The sequence below is a fragment of the Dipodomys merriami genome, unplaced genomic scaffold (assembly GCF_024711535.1).
Source record: "Dipodomys merriami isolate MVZ:Mamm:240054 unplaced genomic scaffold, mDipMer1.0.p SCAF_3254, whole genome shotgun sequence".
NCBI classification, from domain to species: domain Eukaryota; kingdom Metazoa; phylum Chordata; class Mammalia; order Rodentia; family Heteromyidae; genus Dipodomys; species Dipodomys merriami.
Window position 1 is genome coordinate 1 of NW_027204776.1, and position 20,621 is coordinate 20,621.

General features: G+C 44.6%; 1 long non-coding RNA gene across 1 annotated transcript; it reads left to right on the forward strand.

Moving 5' to 3' along the window:
- Window positions 1–202: 202 nt before the first annotated feature.
- On the forward strand, window positions 203–6,779 carry LOC138841670 (uncharacterized). The gene is made up of 3 exons (XR_011376473.1): window positions 203–925; window positions 3,031–3,091; window positions 6,720–6,779. It is a non-coding gene; the product is annotated as an uncharacterized lncRNA (long non-coding RNA).
- The last annotated feature ends 13,842 nt before the right edge of the window (window positions 6,780–20,621 follow it).

Consider the following 20,621-nt stretch of genomic DNA (forward strand, 5'->3'; position numbering starts at 1 on the left):
ATGTTTCCATGTCTTCTGGTTGTTTAAGGAAACTCACTGAATTCTGACGCATGAAGGGTATTATGTGGGAAAAGGATTATGACAACTGCTACTTGAATTGTTTGCATTCTAAGTCAATGAAAGTTTGTTTCTCTTCATTTCATGTGATTTTTTTGTTTGTTTATTAGCACAAAGAGTTTAAGATTTATTACGGAAAAAAAAGGTCTTTCCTTTTGTTTTGTTTTTTTTTAGGCTTGTAACTTTTGTTTTTGAGAAGTAAAGGCTGTAAAATGGACAAATTTGAATAACCCTAAGATTGCATGAAGAGGAAATGTTCTTAAAAACCACACAAGCATGACTCTCTAGGCAATGTTAGAGGATTTTGGCATTCATGGTTGGATTTCGTGCACACATTTTTATTTCATTTTATCTCTTAATTTGCATGTCAAGAAAGTGGTTTCCTTTTTTTCCTTTCTTTTTCTTGTTCTTTCGTTTCTTCTGTGAATACAGTGTACATTTATTTTGATCTCGTTTTCTTTTGGTTAGATTTATATTTCTGTTTGGGTAGTGACATTTAGAAAGGGGGTATTTTGAATATCATTGGTTGAATTCTTTAGAAGTTATTAGCTAACCGGTGACAGAAAAAAAAAAAAAAAACACCCAAACCAACCAATCTTGTTGACATTAGTCGTTTAATTATTGCACTATGTATTATTATAATTTCTCTAATTTGCATGTTACAGAACGGAAGCCAGGACAAGACATAGAAATTAAAGCAAGAGAATGTTACCACGTGGTTGTTGATTGAAATAATAATGTGCATGTTGTTTTCCCTTCTTACTCCTGCATGCAGGGATTTGGTTTCGTAACTTTCGAAAATAGTGCCGATGCGGACAGGGCGAGGGAGAAATTACACGGCACCGTGGTAGAGGGCCGTAAAATCGAGGTGCATGTTCAAAATATTTTCCCTTTCATCTTTTTTGATAAATGTCTGCTCCATGCTCATTTGTTTCCTGTAGATGCATCACTGGTGTCTCGTATGTGATTCCCCACCCCCTTCTCATTGTTTATATATATAATATATACATTATATATATATATTTTTTATATATATAAAAAGGAAAACTGGCCTTACTCTGTTTTTTAAATTTAACTTTATGTTTTACTCTTTTTTTTGTGTGGTTGTCTTTTTTTTTTTTTTTTTTAACCGCTGCAAGGTGAATAACAAAAGTAAGACAAAAAGAAAAGGTGAATCGTCAAGTTTACTGTGGTTTCGGTTTTTCTTTTTACATTTTATTTTCCACGTTTGATAAGCGGCAGGTGCAGTAAGGTGTTGTTCCAAAGAGAGTAGCCAGAATGAGCAAAGCAAATCGGATGCAAGGCAGTCATTTTGTTGTTTGTTTTGTTTTCCGTTCTTCATGTCAGGGTTGGAGAGAGATCTGCAGTGGTCTACAAATGAATCATTTCATCCACATGGTGAAAGCCATAGCATCGGAAAGACTTGCTAAATAAATAAATAAATAAATAAATAAAGTGAGGTGTGGGAAAAGTGAGAGGCTTTGCCATGAACTCTTTCATTTAAAAATATATATATATATATATAAGAAACCAAATTGAATTTTTGCATTATTTGTTTATTTATTTATTTGTCATGTCAAGAATCACAGTGCAGGGCTTTCAATTTGCCTCTCAGGGCCCTGTGCATTGCAACACCTAGCAATAGTCACCGTAGTCTGAGATTCCAGATCTACTATTTGTACCACTGAGAGAGCTCCTTCAGCAACGCCACAGGGTCATATTTGTTTTAAAACAACAAGAAAAAAAGAAACCTTTTTTTAAAAAAAAATATATACCAGTTGAAAAATTGCTTTAGTCTTTGGAGTAAGATGTTGCATATTTTGCCTTTTCATTTCCCCTCCCCTCCCTTGGACGGTAACGCTAGGCCCCTCACCAAACTCTCAGTAACCCTGGTAAATGTACACAAACCGCAGAATGGTAAGTGCTGTCCACCTGCCGCTTCCCGTACTTAGCGCTGATCTCTCTCTCTCTACATTGATATCTCTCTCTATATCTCTTACCTACCACGTGAATTTTTTTTTCCGACTTGTTGTTTTAAGTTTTCTTGGTGCTCTTGTTTGTTTTTGTTTTTTTTTGTTTTTTGTTTTTGTTGTTGTTTCTTTTCAGTTTATTTATTTTGTTTTTGGATATCAGTCCGCCTTGTAATTTTGAGTGTCGGTTCGAAGCTAGCCTGGGAGGTTCTGACTGGTTGGATTATCATTATCCTACTCAGGTCGTTAAACTCCATTCCGTGTGACCACGATGCACCCTCTCCCACGTTCCTCTCCTTAGCTGTGACGCAGGAGCTTGAATGACCCCCCACCCTCCTTGCTATGAGCGAAGCTCTTGTTCCAAGTGTTGAATGCTTAGATGTCGCTTTTTCCCACCCCCCCCACCCACCCCCCCAAGTGTTGCAACACGGCTTTAACTCCTTTGTCTCTTCTTTTTATGTAGCGTGTCTCTTCTCTCTCTCCTCCACTGCATGTCCTTCCATGTGAACTTAATTTATGTTTGTTTGTTTATAAAAATAACAACAATAAAAAAAAACACCCCGATTGATTCTTTCTGTGTCACCACAGAATAGAAGCATGCTTTTTGGTCTCTACAGTCTCTTTTCGTTTGCTTTTGCTTTGTTCTTTTTTTTCTTTTTCTTTCTTTCTTTTTTTTTTGTAACTGTCTCTTGATTAAACTGTACAAACGAGGTGACGTTGCTTTACTGAAATGATCTGTCAGTCGAAATGGTGATGAAGCTAAATGTAATTCTAAACCCGAAAAAAAATGTATGATTTTTGTTATGCACCTACTGCCTTTCAAAAAAAAATAAAATTGAACAAATGCTTTTTGGTTTTTATTTTGTTTTGTTTTGTTTTTACTTCTCAGTTTTGTTTTCTGTTTTTGTTTTTTAATAAATAACCACAGTCATAATGCATGCAACTAATAGAATATCAAGCTGGGCTTAGCACCTGTCCTCACTTGATGTTTCTGTGTACATAGGTAAATAACGCCACTGCACGGGTAATGACAAATAAAAAGACCGTCAACCCCTACACGAATGGTAAGTAGAGAGAGCCTGTGTGCAAGAAACCCACCCCATCTCTCAATCTGTTGTGTGACTTAACCAGGGGAATCTCTCAACAAAGGCGAGTGTCTGTTCAGATGGTGGAGGTCTGATTTGTTTCCTTTGTTACTGATGGCCCTTGTTGGCCAGTCATTCATCCTCAGATGATTTGGCTCTGGCTTTGAATCTTCTCCCAGGTGACTAAGCTTTGGAAGGTACTTAGAAGGTGCTTGTGACTGAGTTCCACAAGAACAGCAGAGTCTGATGTATTCTTTGCTCCATTCTGGGTTTCCCGGGGAGGGCCAAGTTGCAGCTAAGTGCGGGGATGTATGCTCTCACCAAGAATAGTTCTCAAAACCCCTCATCAAGTGATTTCATATGAAGCACTTTGGTGCTGACTGACAATCAGTTTGCTCGTGGTGTTGGTTTGACTTCTGCAAGCCATTTAGTAGTCGCCTTTTATTAATTTTCTTCCTTCTTCCAATGGCTACCTATTTGGGAAAGGAAAAGTCCATTTGCTCTGCACTTCTAAAGGTCTGCCACTGAGCTACCCACACTGGAATCTGAGTCTCTTGTTTTCTGCTCGCCATTTGCCTCAGCCCCAGCAACCCTGTGTGCTACCACACACTTGACATAGCCACGGAGCCGAGGCCAGGTTGAGATAATGCAAAGGGAGGCCTTTCACGCTGGGTAAAGATCCAGGTGTTCCCACCTGCCCCGGCCCGCATGAGATGCCACCCACCCGACCACTGTGCATCTTCTTGGATGAGGAGATCACCATCCTGTGTGCAGTGTTCTTCAGGGCAGTTTCTGGAACATTCGACAGCAGCAGAACCCTGGAGGAGGCCGTGGGAGGGTTTCTGGGTGTGCTTTTGAACACCCACTGCAGCAATACGTACCACAGGCCAACATGATTCCAAAGATGGCTGAAGACCCGTGACCTGTGTTGGGGGGGGAGGTGGGCAAGCTAAATTTGTGGGGTGCAGGGATGTACTCGGTGTGCCAGTTCACGCACATTCCCCGGCTGAGGCCCAGCCTCCGAGGGCTCTCTGAACTGCTGTGCATCTGATACCGAGCAAGATCCCATGTGCATGTCTGGGCTTTGCTCCATTGCCTTCATGGGGAGACGGGGGGGGGTGGGAAGGGGGGCTGGGAGTGATGGGCTCTATCAGCCTTTCTCATTCGGTTGTAAGCCTCATTGTTCAATTTAATGTCCTTGATCGAAAATCTTGGAATTTGCAAAGCCTGGGGATGTAACGCTCGCTGCCTAAGAAATTAAAAAATGGGATCATTTTGTCCATCTTCCTGACAATGGCAGGCTCAGCTCTCCGCAGGCTCATCCCAAGGGGCTCTTCCAGGTACTTCTAGGAGTCACAAAAGTGAGGCGTCCATTTGCATGTCATTTGCATAAGCCCGAGCAAGCCTTGAGCAGAGGTGATTTTCAAGGGCTAGCTCCTCATTGCCTTCCATGGAAGACAGACTCTCGGAGCAGCAGAATCCTGCGTTGGATGCCGAGCATCTGTGGGTCAGGACTGAGCTTCCTCAGAGAGGGGAAGGAGCCAGAATCCTAGCCGGAAAACATTCCACAGGAAACGCTCTGTGCTCCGTTTGGTTTAGGTTTTGTTTTCTGCTTTTTAAGAACAGAATCGAGTCAGTGCGGGGGATTCACGCTGGAGCGGAGTTCACAGGTCACGTTCACGAAAATAGAGCTGGGAATTGAACCAAAGACGACTAAGAGAAGGAATGAAAGGGACAGGTTCTGCGAAGAAATCAGAGGCCAAAGCAGAATGATTCGTAGATAGGTAGATGGAGGAGGGTAGATGGATAGAGATGGGGAAAGGAGGGGAGGAAGAGGTCAGGAGATGGCTATACAGACATACACGGATTGCTTGGTCCAGAACAAACAAGGAATATAAGCAAATAAGGCAAATGTGATCTCTACAGTCATAGGCTCTTCTTAGAAATGCTTCTAGGCTAATAGGCATGATCATTAACACGTCATTAAGAGGTCCCCATTTGGAGAACACTGTGCCCCAGGTTTATATTACAAAAGGAGGTGTGCTAAAGGAGAGGTCTACATGAAGCAAAATAGCCTCTTGGGCTTTTATGTCTCTGGGTTCCTCTTCGCTGTTCTCAGAACAGGATTTAGGAAGCGAGACCTGGCCCACACGGTGAACCTGGGTCCTCAGTGTGGGAGCCGTTCTGTGACTCACGCGAACGTGGACCCACGTCTTTTCTCCAGAACATTCATCAAAGGGCATTTTGATATTTGGCCCTCGGCCCAAGGATACAAGGGCTAAATAGGAGCCCTACTCCACTGTGATGTTCACGACTTCCATAATGAGCGCTACCATAAAGATTCCTCAGCATCTGGGAGGGAAAACAGCCATAGATCTTCAGACTCCATCATTCCTTATAAATGGTTTCCCCATCTTGTGATGGGTTTCCCTATTCGTGAACACTCTTACGTGCTCTTTTCCTGTGTCAGAGCCATGAGCCACTTTAAAGAAACTTTTTTCATCTTCTCTTTGGGAGAATCACAGACTGTTAATCTCATAGGCCGATTACTTGAAAGTTACCTTAGATATCATGCATTGATTAAGGATTTTTATGGTCCCTGGATGCATTAAAATGTATTCCATGCTAAATCTCCAGGGGATTAAAAAAACAAAAAAACCATTTTCTTTAGTATTCAAACAGCACTTCAGAATTCCCCCGTATCTCGGAGTAATCATTAGGAAAGATAATAGGTACAGTGAACTTCGGCAGAGAGTTTTGTTTGTGCAAGTTTCCAAATTCATATAAATTTAATGCAAAAGACTTGTGATGGATTATCGAGCGGTGACATGTGAAAGAAGACAGAGCTGAAATTATTATAGCGGTTCTAAAACGATTGCTATGGTAGGAGATTAATTACGTCATTTTAAAAGGCTTACCTGTACTTAATCAGTGGATCCCTTCCATTAGCTTGCCTTGAGAGAAAAATCAAAGAGGGGCAAGAATCTATTTTTTACATATAGTTTCTGAATATTTTTATGCATTCAATGCTCAATCTATGTGTCTTTTAACTTTAGTAATATGTATAAAATGTGTATCTATATATGCATATATATGGATATATATATATATCCATATATATTTCTATATCCAGAGATAAATAGGCAGACAGGTAAATAGACAGATAGACTAATGCACTTAAATTACACTTATGAGAGGCCCTGGGTTCAATCTCTGGCACCACAAAAGAATGCTTCTAAAATAGATGGACTTGCCACATGCCAGTAGCTTGTGCCTATAATCCTAGCTCTTTAGGAGGCTGAGATCTGAAGATCACAGTTTGAAGCCAGCCTGGGCAGGAAAGTCTGTGAGACTCTTATCTCTGATTGACCACCAGAAAACCGGAAGTAGAGCCGTGGCTCAAAGTGGTAAAGCACTAGCCTTGGTTGCAAAAGCTCAAGGATACCTCAGGCCCTGAGTTCAAGTCCCATGACCAACAGGCCAAAAAAAAAAATTAAAAGACTTGAAAAAATAATACTTCAACCCATCTCTCTGGATGGTGGTGGTTTGACAGGGATAAATGTTTGCATCAAAGCTGATGACAATGCTTCTGTGTGTTTGATTGAAGGCTGGAAATTGAATCCCGTGGTGGGTGCAGTCTACAGCCCTGAATTCTATGCAGGTAAGGAATTTGCTCTCTGCATGCAGGAATGCTAGTCTTTGCTAAATGTGCTTTGCCTGTCTGGGTGGTTTCTTTGGGGCAAAGACAAGGGTATTTAAAGCCAGTTAGTAGATGAGAGAGCCGTTCCACTGTGGGGTGAGCATGGGTCCCTGTTCTCACAACCAACGCTCCACAGTGGCTTTGCCCTAAAGGAAAGCATCTGGCTTTGTTGAATGCAAAGGAGGGGTTGGTGGTCTGCGCCCATTGTACTTCGTGTGCCTGCACGTGTCTTTCGTTACGCATTTCCACGTGGGGTTGCCTTTTCCCCTCTTCCCGAGCAAAGCAGAGGGCTGGCTAAGGCCTCCGATCACGTGGCCATGATTCGGCCAAACCAAGGATGATTTTGAAAACTAGAAGGAGGAAAAAAAAAAAAAAAGACATTCAAAAGTGGTCTTTCTTGGCTCTGTGAAACCATTTCCCTTAGCAAGTTCAAGTCTCTCTGCTTTGCTTTGAGGATTTGTCTCTCTTCGCGCCTTGTTGGGAAATCAACCCTCTTAGGGGAAAACAAAACAACTCAGCTAACAGATCAGGGAGAGGAGAACCTGGAGGCAGCAGAGGCTGAGATTCCCAGTCCTGTTGAGCAGGGCTTGCCTCTCCCTATTGCCTGAGGTCTCCAAGCTCAGGGTCAGGCTGCTCCCAATACCTAGAGCCCCGGCAGCAGACGTAGCCCGTGAAGGGAGGGAAGAATCTTAACTAGTTCATTCCGAACTCCTCAGTAAGTGATCTCGGGATGCTAAGCTGTCCTCCTGGAGTGCTACACTCCTGTCTTTTCCCTGAGACAAAGCGTCAACCCCGGAAGAAGAGAAAGGGACAGATAAAACAGCGCAAAATCCAATTTGCAAAAACTGAATATTTGGAGGCTGGACGTGGCTTGGTCTACTTGTAATCCCAGCCACAGGGGAAGCCGAGATGGTTTGAGTATAGCCTGGGCAAAAGCTAGCAAGATTGTCTGACCAAACAAAATGGGTATGATGGTCATACCCATCATTTCAGTAACTCAGGAGGTAGAAATAGATTGAAGTCCAAGGCTAGCCCAGTCCAAAACATCAGACCCTATTTGAAAAAATAATAATAAAGCAAAAAGGCATGGGGGTGTAGCCCCAAGAGCTAGAGTTATCTACCTAGCATGCAAGAGGCCCTGGGTTCAAACCCAACTAATAATACAAGTTGGGTAAATGTGGGTAGGAGAGCGTGTGAACCTGAATTCTAGATGTGAGGAAGTCAGTGTGTGAGTAAGCTCATCTTCACCAAGGCTTAGATGAAATCCAAGATGGCGCCACTGCTGTGGAGCTGCGTTCACACAGGGGAAGGAGAGCTCAGCTGTGAGACTCTCCCTGATTGTCCGCCTCGTGTGAGGACACACAGCAAGGTGAGCAATGGGGGAACCGCACCCAGACAGCCCTGTCTTGAATCCTGACTCCCTTCCTAGCCAGCACTGTGCTCTAGACAAAGTCACCTAAACTCTCTGTGCCTCAGTTTCCTCCCGTGGGATGATGAAGGTATTTATTAGAATCCAAGGGATTAATATATAGGAGGACTTGGCTGCCTACGGAACACTAAGTACAATGTTTGGGAAATAGAAATGAGAAAGTTCACGTCCCACTTTGGGGAGACGGTGGGGGGTGGGGGAGAACTAGAGGAGAGCCGATTCGTGTCGGGTCTGAGCATCAACTTCGACACAGAGGCGGAGGCTGCTTCTTTTTTCTTTTTTCTTCTTGTAACTCGTGAGAAGGCTAGGTTTGTAGTTCTTCGCGTGTCCACTCCAGGGGTGATTTTCTGGGATCAGGGCCCGGTTGTCTGTCTGTCCAGGGGGCACTGGGTATCGGTGGGATGCATTTGTCCAAGGCTGAAGAGACGTAAGAGTCCCCCCATAGTGCAGTGGTGAAGTTAGAATCTGATTCTGCAGATGCTGTCCACAGCGAACAGCTGGCCCGAGGAGGCGCCAGGTCTCTCCATGTGTGCGTGTGGGGAGGACGGGGTTCCCGAGCTGCTGTGTGCAGGCTTGCTCCCCAGAATCCTGAGGGCAAGGAGAAGCAGCAGGAAGTCTGCCTGTGGGAGTCGTGAGAGAGAATCCTATCGTTTTCCCAGTCTCGTGCAGCGAGGCTGCTGCTATTCATTCTTGGCTCTGTTACCTGGAGAAATACCAACTATGTCATGCGTGTGTTTGCGGGTGTTGAATAGGTCTGACTTACAGGGGAATAAATGGATCTGCATTCCTTGTAGAGCATCAGAACGGCGACTCAAATTAGCCCAGGGCTTGGTGTCAGCTGTGAGGGCCGTGGGCTGCAGGTGGAGAGTAAATTAGGAAGGTAATGTTGCAGTGAAGACTTAGGCACCTTGCTAAGCATTTTAGCTAAATGAGTTCAGTCCTCGTGGCAATGGTACAGGTGAAGAAACAAAGGTACAAAAGTAAAAGGTTGGGCCAGGGGTTTGTGATTACACAGTTGGTCAGAAGCAAGACAGATGTGGAAATCCTGTTTTGCTTATCTCTAAGCCTGAGTTATATTTTTATAAATATATATTTATAGAAAAGAGAGGGAGATATTGAGTCATAATTCCTCTCAGCCGTGTCCTGTGGTCACATGTTCAACTCAAACAAATTACCATCACTACAGTAAGTCAGGTGTCATAATTAGTTGTGTCTGGAGAAATTTTAAGGAGCCTGAACAACCAAAAGTTATCCCTATGAGCTATTCTAATGAATTCAAGTTATTAAAAACAACTTTTCTAAGGTGAGAGAGCTGGGTGCCAGTGGATCATGCCTATAATCCTAGCTACTCAGGAGGCTGAGATCTGAGGATCACAGTTCAAAGCCAGCCCCAGGCAGGAAAGTCCATAAGACTCTTATCTCCAATGAACCACCAGAAAACCAGAAGTGGCGCTGTGGCTCAAAGTGGTAGAGCACCAGCTTTGAGTGAAAGAGCTCGGGAGTAGCGCCCAGGCCCTGAGTTCAGGCCCCACGACTGGAAAAAGAAAGGAAGGGAAGGAAGGAGAGGAAGGAAGGAGAGGAAGGAAGGAAGGAAGGAAGGAAGGAAGGAGAGGAAGTATTATTCACAAAATCTGTATATCTGTGCTTTATGTTGCCTATATTTGGATTATCCCAGTTAACCAGATGCTCCTCTTCCACCTCAGCATTTATACGTGGAGTTAGGCAGATGCCACGATAATCAGACAAGTAGGGAAATGTCACTGCCATTTCCTCATGCCCTGGCAATTTCCCTGAGATATTCGCTAATCCACAAACACTTAAGAATCCAGCCAGCTCCAATCAACTGCTTCCGGCACCTGTATGTATACAAAGTTATAGGCAAAGTTAAGAAGATGACTAGTGGTTTATCCACTTGTATTCTTGGGCATAATTATTAATACTATGTATGCATTTGTATACCCAGGACTGAAAGTTTAAGTAGCAGTTTAAGTTCCCCTAGCTATATATTTTTTTAAAAGTCTGGATTTATCTTGCAATTGTGAAGTCTGTCTGAAAGCTGAAGCGAAGACCTTGTCATTGATTCGCTTTGGATATTCTGTAGGCCAACCCCGAATCTGTCCAAGATAGAAAAGCTAGACGTATGGCTCATTTCTATATAGAAGATGGTATGTTAATGACAAATTTCATAATATTCCCACAACCTAATTATTGATTTTTTTCTGAAGCTTAGGCAGAATTAACCACCCAGACTCCGATTGTCTCTCCGAATGGGGCATGAAAAGTTCACATATTTTGTAAATTAAAATCAATATTTTCAATCTCTCCTAAAGGTAATTTTCCTAATTTAGTGGACTTTTCCCTCACATTTATTTTCTCTTTTAATTATAAAATGGCAAGTTATTGATTTTTGTAGGCGACCTTTGCATGCCCCCGTGCATTTTTATTGCTCACGCAGGGTGGGGAGGGGGGAGGTAGAGAGAGTGCTTAATGAGGACCTTTAATTACTAGCTGAAGAGTATTAATTTGCTTTGATAAATTATGACATTTGCTCAGGCTACCCCTTCTTCCCTCCTCTCCATCCCCCCCCCACACATGCATTCCAAGCTGGGCCTCTAGAGAAGAGGTTTCAAAATGTCTTTCTTTTGGGCTGCTGTTTTCCCTGAATCTCCTCCAGTCAGACTTAAGACGAGCTCTTTCAAATTCTTATTTCACACCAGTCTCCAGAAGAATAGCCCAGGAATTTGTGTGTGTGTGTGTGTGTGTGTGTGTGTGTGTGTGTGTGTGTGTGTGTGTGTGTGTGTGTGTGTGTGTGTGTGTGTGTGTGTGTGTGTGTGTGTGTGTGTGTGTGTGTGTGTGTGTGTGTGTGTGTGTGTGTGTGTGTGTGTGTGTGTGTGTGTGTGTGTGTGTATCTTCTTCCATGAAAATTTGTTTTCCTGTGAAGTTAAAACAGCATTGATTATTTTCCTACAAATAATCATCTTTAGAGCCCTTGTGGCTTTGTCTCAAGGCAGATGCTTGGTTGAGAAGTCAATTAAAGACCAGGGCATCTTGAAGACGTGGGCCGGCCTATGTGTATGGCCGTATTGCAGAGTCCAGGTTAACCTGAGGGGGCTAAGTCGAATCATACTATTTGTTTCTAATAGTCCACCTGAAGTTGGGTGTGTATGTGTGTGTGCCAGTATTGGAGCGGCTTAAATTTAGGGCCTGGGCACTGTCCCTTAGCATTTTTATTTTGTTCAAGGTTAGCATGCTGCCACTTGAGACAGAGCTATTATTATTATTATTTAAATGGTTATTATTGTATTATTTAAATGGTTATTATTTAAGTGGAGATAAGAGTCTCACAGAGTTTCCTGCTCAGGCAGGCTTTGAACCACAATCCACATATCTCAGCCTTGTGTGTGTGATGATAAATCGGGTTTCCAAGAAGGCTCAAAGAAGGATTCTCACTCTTTTCCGGTTAATGAAATAACCTCTACCTTCGAACACAAAGATTTTTCTGGTTTGGGGCACGGGGGTGTCATGCCTTGGAGAGACAGGCATATCTGCCTAACGAAACGGTTGATTTAAAGCTCTTTGAATCTTCACAAGTAAGACAAAGTAAAGATGAATAACGGAAGTTTACACCCAGGTGCCCACGTGCTACCCCATGTACGAACATGGGACGTGGCTCTGTTTCTCCGTTGCTAGTGAGGGACAGGCTGCAGAACTTTCTACCCGGTTATCCTACCAGCCTGCTCGTTGTTGTGACTGCTCATTCCACCGGCAGAGCTGTAGGGCAGCAGGCTTAGTAGCATGCGTGTCCTGGGCCACCGGAACACCTGTTGTCTGGGTACAAACTCTCCCACCAATTGAAGGAAAGATCGCAATCGAGTTCCGGTACTCCATGACCCAAACTACTGCTAGATCTTCTAAAGATAGGGTTAGATTCCCCAAGACAAGAAACACATCATTAAAGTTCCCCCCCACACACCCCAAACAATGATAAATAGAAACATGTCCTCATTAGCAGGAATTCAGTGGAGAAGGGCTGGCAAGGTCCCGAATGGCTAACACTTCCTGTAAATAAAAGTTTCTGCACTGTGAGGGGAAGGAGGGAAATGTTCTTCACAGAAAGGCCTGACTAGCCCGCAAAGGCCCCCTTTGATAGGTGGTTAGGTTCTGGAACACGGGCCAGCTTGGGGTTAGAGGAAGGATCAGGTGCGGGTAAGAAAACCTCGCAGACCAACTGTGGAGTCAAATCGATGGAACTCAGGTGACTGCGCATGTCACCTCCATCTGGCCTGTGTCAGCCGGTGAGCCGCTGTGCTGTGCACACCTGTCCGTGCCCGTGAGTCACTGAGCCCGACCCAGCTCGTAGCAAGCCAGTGAGGGAAAAGTGGATCAGGGATCTCAATAGAAAGTCTGAGACAAAAAAAATGAAGAAGTTGGATATCACACTCTGTGATTGTTCATCTCAGAAAGGGCAGCTGTAGTTGACCTTGGATTATCTGTACAAAGCTATTTATGGGGGTTTTCTGTGGGACTTTTTTCCGCTACTGTGAACCATGATCTTCCATCTCTGGATGAGGTCAAAGGGCACAGCTAGGGGCCTCCCGCCCCATGACTCGTCTAGCTTGCCTTCACGGAGTCCAATGTCTTCAAGAGAATGGCCTGCACCTCGCTTTTAAATAGACCTCTTTCCAATTTGTCCCCTGAAATTTGAATATAATAGCATAACAAACACCAACAAAAGTGGAATCAATCTAGATGCTGATGGCTCACACCTGTCATCGGAGCTCCTCAGGAGGCTGAGATCTGAGGATCCTGGTTCAATCCCAGATTCTAGCCCAGGCAGGAAAAAAAAAGTCCATTGAACCTCTCATCTCCAACGCACCACCAAAATGCCAGCAATGAAGTTATGGTTCAAGTATTAGAGCTCCTCCATCCTAGAGCAAAAAGAGCTAAGGGATAGTACCCAGGCCTTAAGTTCAAGCTCTGGTACTAGTGCGCGCGTGTGCATGTGTGCACACACACACACACATGTGGACCAACTCTAGTTCTTAGAACCCCATTTGTTTTCTATGGCTTTTAGATTGGGATTGGGGTAATTGTGCCTGAGTCCTGAGTATGAGCATGCGGTTGAGCTCGCTGCCGGATGGAAGGCCGCAGGGTGGGTTTCAAAGCAGAGCCAGCCTTCAGGAGACCTGTCCTTCACACCCTCCTCACAGAACAGCCCAGGCCCGACACAGAGCCGTGGCCGCAGGCGGCAACTCCTATGCCCGATGACCTTCGGATCCATGATGTTTCTTGTAGCTTGCACATTTGCCAAATCCGAATGTGGTGCACTTCAGTGAACTGGAACAGAAGCTTCTAGATTTAAGTCTCCAGGCAAAGGATTTTCAGCTTGTAGATGTTCCACTTCAAAGAGTTTATCTTGTGCATCTGTTTACCTTAGCCTTTCCTTTGGGTTCCAATTCATTTTGCTTCTGCTTTCTCCTCCTTACATCTATCTTGGCAGATTTTTATTCCATCCCAGCCCACTTTTGGCTTTAACGTTTTTTATTTAGTGCTGGTCTTGGGGCTTGAACTCAGGGCCTGAGTGCTATCCCTAAGCTTTCTTACTCAAAGCCGGTGCTCTACCACTTAAGCCAGAATTCCACTTCTAGCTTTTTGAGTACTTTAAGAGCCTAATGGATGTTCCTGCCGGGACTGGTTTTGAACCACAATCCTCCAATCTCAGCCTCCTGAGTAGCTAGGATTTATAGGTGTGAGCCACCAGTGCCCAATCCCCAGCTGCACTATTGAGGATAAACTAGTGCTTGACAAAAGTTACCATACAACTTGTTTCCTATTTGGTTTAAATCTCTTCCCTTGGAAGTAAATTTCCAGAGATTTCAAACATGAGTTGATTAGATTTTTTTTAAATTGTTTTAGCTTGTATTTGCCATTCAATTACAAACTCTGCAGCTCTGTGGATAATTCTGCTTCCAAAATTTATAGCTACTAGTATTTGCCCAACCAATTAAGTTGTTGTGTAAATAGAGACAAATTGTCCAGAATACTACTTAATACCCCGGATATTAATTATGTAGATTTTTGTCCTCCATCCCTTTTTGAAGATGTAGGATTGAAGAAAAAAACTATCCTTTAATAGAAGCTTACTTTGGATTCTTTCCCTCTAATGACAGTGTATTCGCAGAACTTGTATGGAACAGCTACAGCCCATTACAGTAGAAATATTAGTTTATAAAAAATTAATAAAGCCGGTAGAGAATGCAATTCGGTATCTGCACTAGCCAGTCACAGCGAAAGAACAAGCCAGAATTAATTATACTCTCTATGCAACATTCTAATGAGTTTTTCATTAAACTGTATACCATTATAAAAGCTAAACAAGGATTATTAGAAGAATAAAACCCATGGCTGGTTTTTTGGGGGAGTGGGGGGAGGAGAGGAGAGATTAAATTAGTTAATGGGTTACATATTTAAATCTGACGTGAAGGTTAATGGATGCACACTTGTCATTGTAGTAAGCCCTTATCACTTTAAGTCACAGACATCTGAAATATCACTGAGATTTTTCTCTGGAGAGGTGGTGGGGGATGAATTTATTTGTGTTTCTGGTGTGTGTTTGATGTACATGTGCAAAAGAGGGAAACTGGGATTCGTTCTCTGTCATTTCTGAGGATAATGTTTGCCAGTGGAAGTATTCTATTTTGCGTGTGTGTGTGTGTGTGTGTGTGTGTGTGTGTGTGTGTGTGTGTGTGTGTGTGTGTGTGTGTGTGTGTGTGTGTGTGTGTGTGTGTGTGTGTGTGTGTGTGTGTGTGTGTGTGTGTGTGTGTGTGTGTGTGTTTCAGTAACTGCGTCCCACAGATTCAACGGTGAAGTATATCTTCTGCTTTTCCCAGCGTGGAGGATGGACAGTCAGGATTTCACACTGAACCTGGCAAGAAAGGTTTAGAGGGAGCAACTCATGAGGAATCCCATCCCTACCACCTCAGTTCCACAAAGATACCCAGTGCCTTCGAAAATAGAGCTCGGTGATCACTTGTGAAATGAGAAGACTCTCTGGACAGGTCCTTTAGCCTCTCAGAACATCTTCGAAGCCCTTATATCCTTCCTTTTCCCAAATAACCCCTAGGCTCCTTGTAGAGGAACTTGGAAAGGTGTTGGTTGTAACAAAAGCACAAGGTCTACTCCCCCCACCCTCTCTCTCTCTCTCTCTCTCTCTCTCTCTCTCTCTCTCTTTCTCTCTCTCTCTCTCTCTCCTCTCTCAACTCTCTTCAGGAGCAGCTGCGGCAGGGCAGATGGGAGGCTAGTTAGTTGTCTCAAATACAGTCAGTATGGGCTTCTGGCTTCTCCCCAGAATGCCCCCTGTTGGGCAGAAGCGAGGCTCTGACCTGCATGCCTCTGCCCAAAGCTACCCTTGCCTTTCCATCTTCAGGCCACCCAAATCCCAACCCCTGCCAAGAATTCCCAAGGTGGAAGCAAAGCGCAGCCCATGGGTTCCACTGGGATTAGCATTTTGTTTGTGGGCAAACGAAACCCCGAGCCACCTCTCCATCCGCTCCTCCAGTTTTAAAGAAGCAACGTGAACCTCCATAGTGTCACAGCTTGAGATGCTCAACAGTAATCATCGTTGCTCTTCCTATTGTTATTTAGATGACTTGATTTTCTATTTGTCACATCCTTTCAGGTGATAGATCAAGTCATACTTGATAAACTGGATTTTTTTTTTTTTTTACATTTTGTGATGGGGGGGAGTCTTATTTATTTCTGTGCCAGTAAATGGGGCTCAAACTTGGGGCCTCACGGTTTCATTTGGCTTTTTTTCTGCTCAAGGCTGGTGGTCTACCACTTGAGCCATGCCTTAGATGAGAGTAACCTAGGCTGGCTTCAAATTGTAGCCTCTTGAGGTGCTAGGATTGCAGGTGTGAGCCACTGTACCCAACCGACTGGAAGTTCTTGATTCCTGTTTTATAGACGTGAAGGCTGTGGCTGGAGATGTCCCTCGACTTGCTCAAAGCCAAATAACTTAGGAAGTCCGAAAGACAAAAACTAAGTTTGAAAGTTCCCAGAGCCTACACATTTTCCAGCATACTATAGAGAGCCTCAACAGTTCAGAACCCCTCTCCTCCCGTCTGTCTTTCCTTCCTCTGAGTCTTACGTCAAGCTTGAAAGTAGGATCTTTCTTGTCTATGAGAGGTCCATCCTGGCCAGAGGCTTCTAGGGTTGGATTTAACCCCCCCCCCCACACGCAGAGTCGTACACGTGGGCAGGGGAGGTGTTAGTATCAGCAGCTTGGAACCATCAGGTGTTGGAACCAGACGGCACCTGCAGAACTCTTCCAGATGGCGTCCTTGGTTACCCAGCATAACCAGAACGGGTCGTGTTCTCACCACATCGATGCCATGAATGAGCGGGGGTGGAGGAGCCAGACAGTCTGAATTAGGAGGTTAAAGCATATTCCCCCCCCCCTACTTTTGTTTCCTCTTGAGTTTCATCAATTTCAAAGAAAATGGCAATGTAGACAGAGTATACTCAGCGGAAACCCAGCGTGTGCTACCTTGATGGCTGTTTCTTACCATTAGATGGAGTGGCTAACAGTTACAAACACCAATACCCCTTGGATACTTAGGATGTGGAAACTCAGGCCCTTAGCCAGAACCTACTAGATAAGACCCTGCCAGTGAGGCAGCCCAGGCGATATGGGAGTTTACTTCCCTCAGCCTCGGGCACACAATCTATGTGGCTTTGGGCAGAATCCTCAGCGATCTCTGTCTTAATATCCCCATCAATTACGTGGGTGTAAGAACCTGGTCTGTCCATTTATATTAGGGGTGGAGGTGAGGGTAAGACCTCGCTATGCAGCCCTTGAACCCTGGATCCTCGTGCCCCTCCATCCCCCATCCCAGCTGCTCAGGTTGGCAGGAATGGGTGATTGTTTAAGGCGGAGTAGCCTGGCTGGCTGGTCCTTTGTCGAGATAGCCAGTATGACAAATTTGGAGGTGTTATTGTTGTTACATTTCCTATCCGTTATCACTTAGAAATTGGGTGTGGGGGAAAAGTAAGGGTGAGTCATTAAAAATTGTAAACAGCAAGTAAGGAAGGAGAGAAAAGCTGTTGTGCAGAGATTCTTGGAACTGTTCTTGCAACTGTTCCTAAAACTCTGTCAAAATAAGAAGCGCGGAGACGGGAAAACAAAACGAAACAAAACTATCGAACAAGACACCACGTATTTCTTCTGGAGTATTATGAAAATCAGGGCTTACAAATATGAATTATTTAGACAGACAGATTCACTTCAGGGCTCCTTTAAACATGGAAATCTCCTGCTGCAATCAGCACATGATTTGATTTATAAGAATTAAACATACAACGCGGCATTTCCATGCAACATCTGTACCCACATGGAAACGATCCCCGGACCGGAAGCTCTGGCGGAGTTCTGCAGGAGAAGTACAGCTCTCAGACTGGCATCAAACCTTTGGGGATTAGCTATGGGAACTTCCTTACGTGGATTAGCGCCATGCTAGTCTGGTGATGTGCGAAGATGTGGAAGTAGGAAAGCAGCCACCACTTCTCCGGGCTTTGATGGATAAATCTGTCAATTAGAAAACAGCCATTCCAGACCTTGGAGTCTAATAGGAATTTGAGGCTTGTATGATCCTGTGTATGGACCCTTATGGTTGTGTGTGTGTGTGTCTGTCTGTCTGTCTGTGTGTATTTAGGCTACCAGAACAATGTATCATAGTCTCAGTGTTTTCAATAAGAGAAAATCTTGTCTTCTCAAATACCTGGAGAATAATAGTCCAGGGGTAAGATGCGGACAGGATCGGACTCCCCTGAGGCCTCTTCTCCCTAGTTTGTAGGCGATTAGCACGGACGATCGTCTTCGTGGTCTCCGCCTGTGGTTTTCCTTCCCTGCGTGTCTATGTCACGTCTCTTCTTCTTCACAGGATGAGGGTCATACTGCGATTCCAGGGTCTGCCCTTCTTACCTCTTTCCTTGGATAGCCGCTCCTGAAGCTGTCACATGCCATGCTCCCATGGGGCTAGGGCTGCCCCTGTGAGTTTTGGGGGGGGTGCGGCTGCATCCATAACAGAGGGTGGAGATGCGCAGTGTCTTCCTTATGCAGCCTCTAGGATTGTGCAGCTGGTGCTTTTGACCTGCCTGCAGAGCTGGGCAGAGTTCCTCGTGCTAGGAATGAATGAATGAATGAATGAATGGACTCCTTCTGTTGACTGTACTACGGAGGCAAGGACACAGCGTGAAGAATGATGGACACAAGGGCCACCCATTGAGGGTTACGCGCAGGAAGGCCGGGAGCAGATCTAGCCGGCAGCCTTGGCTTCTCCTGTCCTAGCCCTTCCCCAGAGTGCCTCTGCACTGCAGCTTCCCAATTCAAAAATAGCCACGAAGGCGCAGGCCCCGGAGGAAGTCTGTCTGCAGGGTTCCTCAGCTCTCCTGGATTAGGGGAGAGTGGAACTCACGGCCATTCTGTGGCTCTGGCCTCTCTCAGAGCGTGACCCGTCTATGAGCAGAAAGCTTGTCAGACGTGCAGGGGTTCAATTCCACCCAGACCCAGGGAATCGGGAGATCTGGGCTGGGCCCAGGGATCTTGTTTGGGGGCCTTCGAGTTCATCTACATCTCAAGATGCAGATGATGATGAGAAACTCCGGTGGGAGGGAGGTAGTCCACGCTCCCCCCCGCCCCATTTCCTAAAGTATAGCTTGATTTAAAAAAGCAACCGCAGCAGCTTGTAGATGAAAGCTTCAGTAGACTGTTTTCACTGGCTCACAGTTCAGCCTTTCCTGGATGACCATTTTCCTGCTTTATTATTTTCAGAGTTCAAGGCCCAGCACTTGATAAAGAAGCCAGCACTCCACAGCTGGAGGCACACCCAAAGTCCTTTTGCTTTTAGTTTGTTTTTCAGATAAGATCTCTTCTTTCCCCCACCCCCTCAGGCCAGCTAGCACCCTCCTAACCCTCCCTCCTAAGGGGTGGGGTTACAGACCAGTACCTGCAAACCCAGCTCTGCTTTTAATTGTTTTGAAAGCCACTCTACCTTAGAACAAAGCCTTGGACAAGAAGGGAAGAATGGATTAGGGACTCCGTTGTTTGCTTTCCATTTAGAATGACTTGCCTCCTGGATAATAAAGCTTTTGACTGGAAAGAGTCAGGTAGGATACCTGATCAATTCCAGTTAGGAGTGTCTACAAAAGGAAGAGGTGCTTTAAGTTAGGAGCATACAGACGAGACTTCCTAGAGGGAAAGGAAGCCAGTGACCAGCTGGTCTGAGTCCAGGTTCTTTACCTACTCGATGGCAGTAGAGTAGAAGGTAGAAATGCTTTTTTTTTTTTTTTTCCTTCTAGGCTTCTTGTCCCTCAGAGGTCAGATTGACCCTAGAGTTTTTGGGGGGAGGGAGGAGGAGGAGCTGCTGGGAAAGCAGAAAGCGTGTTTGATGCTCATCAAATGTGTCAGCCCTTGCGTGGCTGCAGGGTCTGGAGTCCTGATTGTGGTTTATCTTGCAAAACTCCTTGGTCCCCTGCAGGCTCTATACCAGCTCAGGTCGTCTTTGCCGTGTAGTGGTTGGTCTTTCTTGCAGCGCCAGACGCTCATTGGTGGGCCTGACAGTGGATTGAGAGGTTACCTAGGCTTCCAGTAAAGCCAGATGGGTTGATCCTAAGAAGACCAGGGAAAAAAAGCAAAAGCAAATGAGTATCCTAGACAATACCTGGTGTGTGGAGGTGTGCAAATTTTCCCGTTATGGTAGAGCACAGAAAGGCACCTTGGAGAAAGCTTGGTTGGAAAATAGTACCATGCTAAGGTGAAACAATTTTTTAATAGTTCCTTTAAAAATAAACTATTATAATAATTCAACTACATTTATTAATTTCTCTAAGGTCAGGTATTTTTCTAGGTGCTAAGTATAAGAGAGAGAGAGAGAGAGAGAGAGAGAGTGTGTGTGTGTGTGTGGTCTGTCTCTGGAAGTAGAATCATATGTAAACAGATCCTTTGTCAGGCTGTAGGATGACTTCCTAAAGAGTATGATTTTTAAAAAAAATTAAAAGAAAGACCATTCCCTCCTTGAGAGTGGGAAGAGAGGAGGCCATTTTCAACTATGGGAAGGGAGACAAGGAAGAGGCAATTCTTAAAGTCAAACTCTATGACATTATTGCTTGTGAACTCCATGTCATAGGAAGAAGTTCATCTCCCGTTGGGTTTAGCCTAATGCCAAGACCAAAAAGACGTAGCTCCTGTCCCATTTTCCAACTCTGATCAAATCACAGCATCCCCAGTAGCTATGTGAAGAACCAGTCTGGAGCTTCTGAACAAGGAAAAGATGATACCAAAATTGTCTTAGCTACACATTGGGTGGGGTGAGCTGAACCCT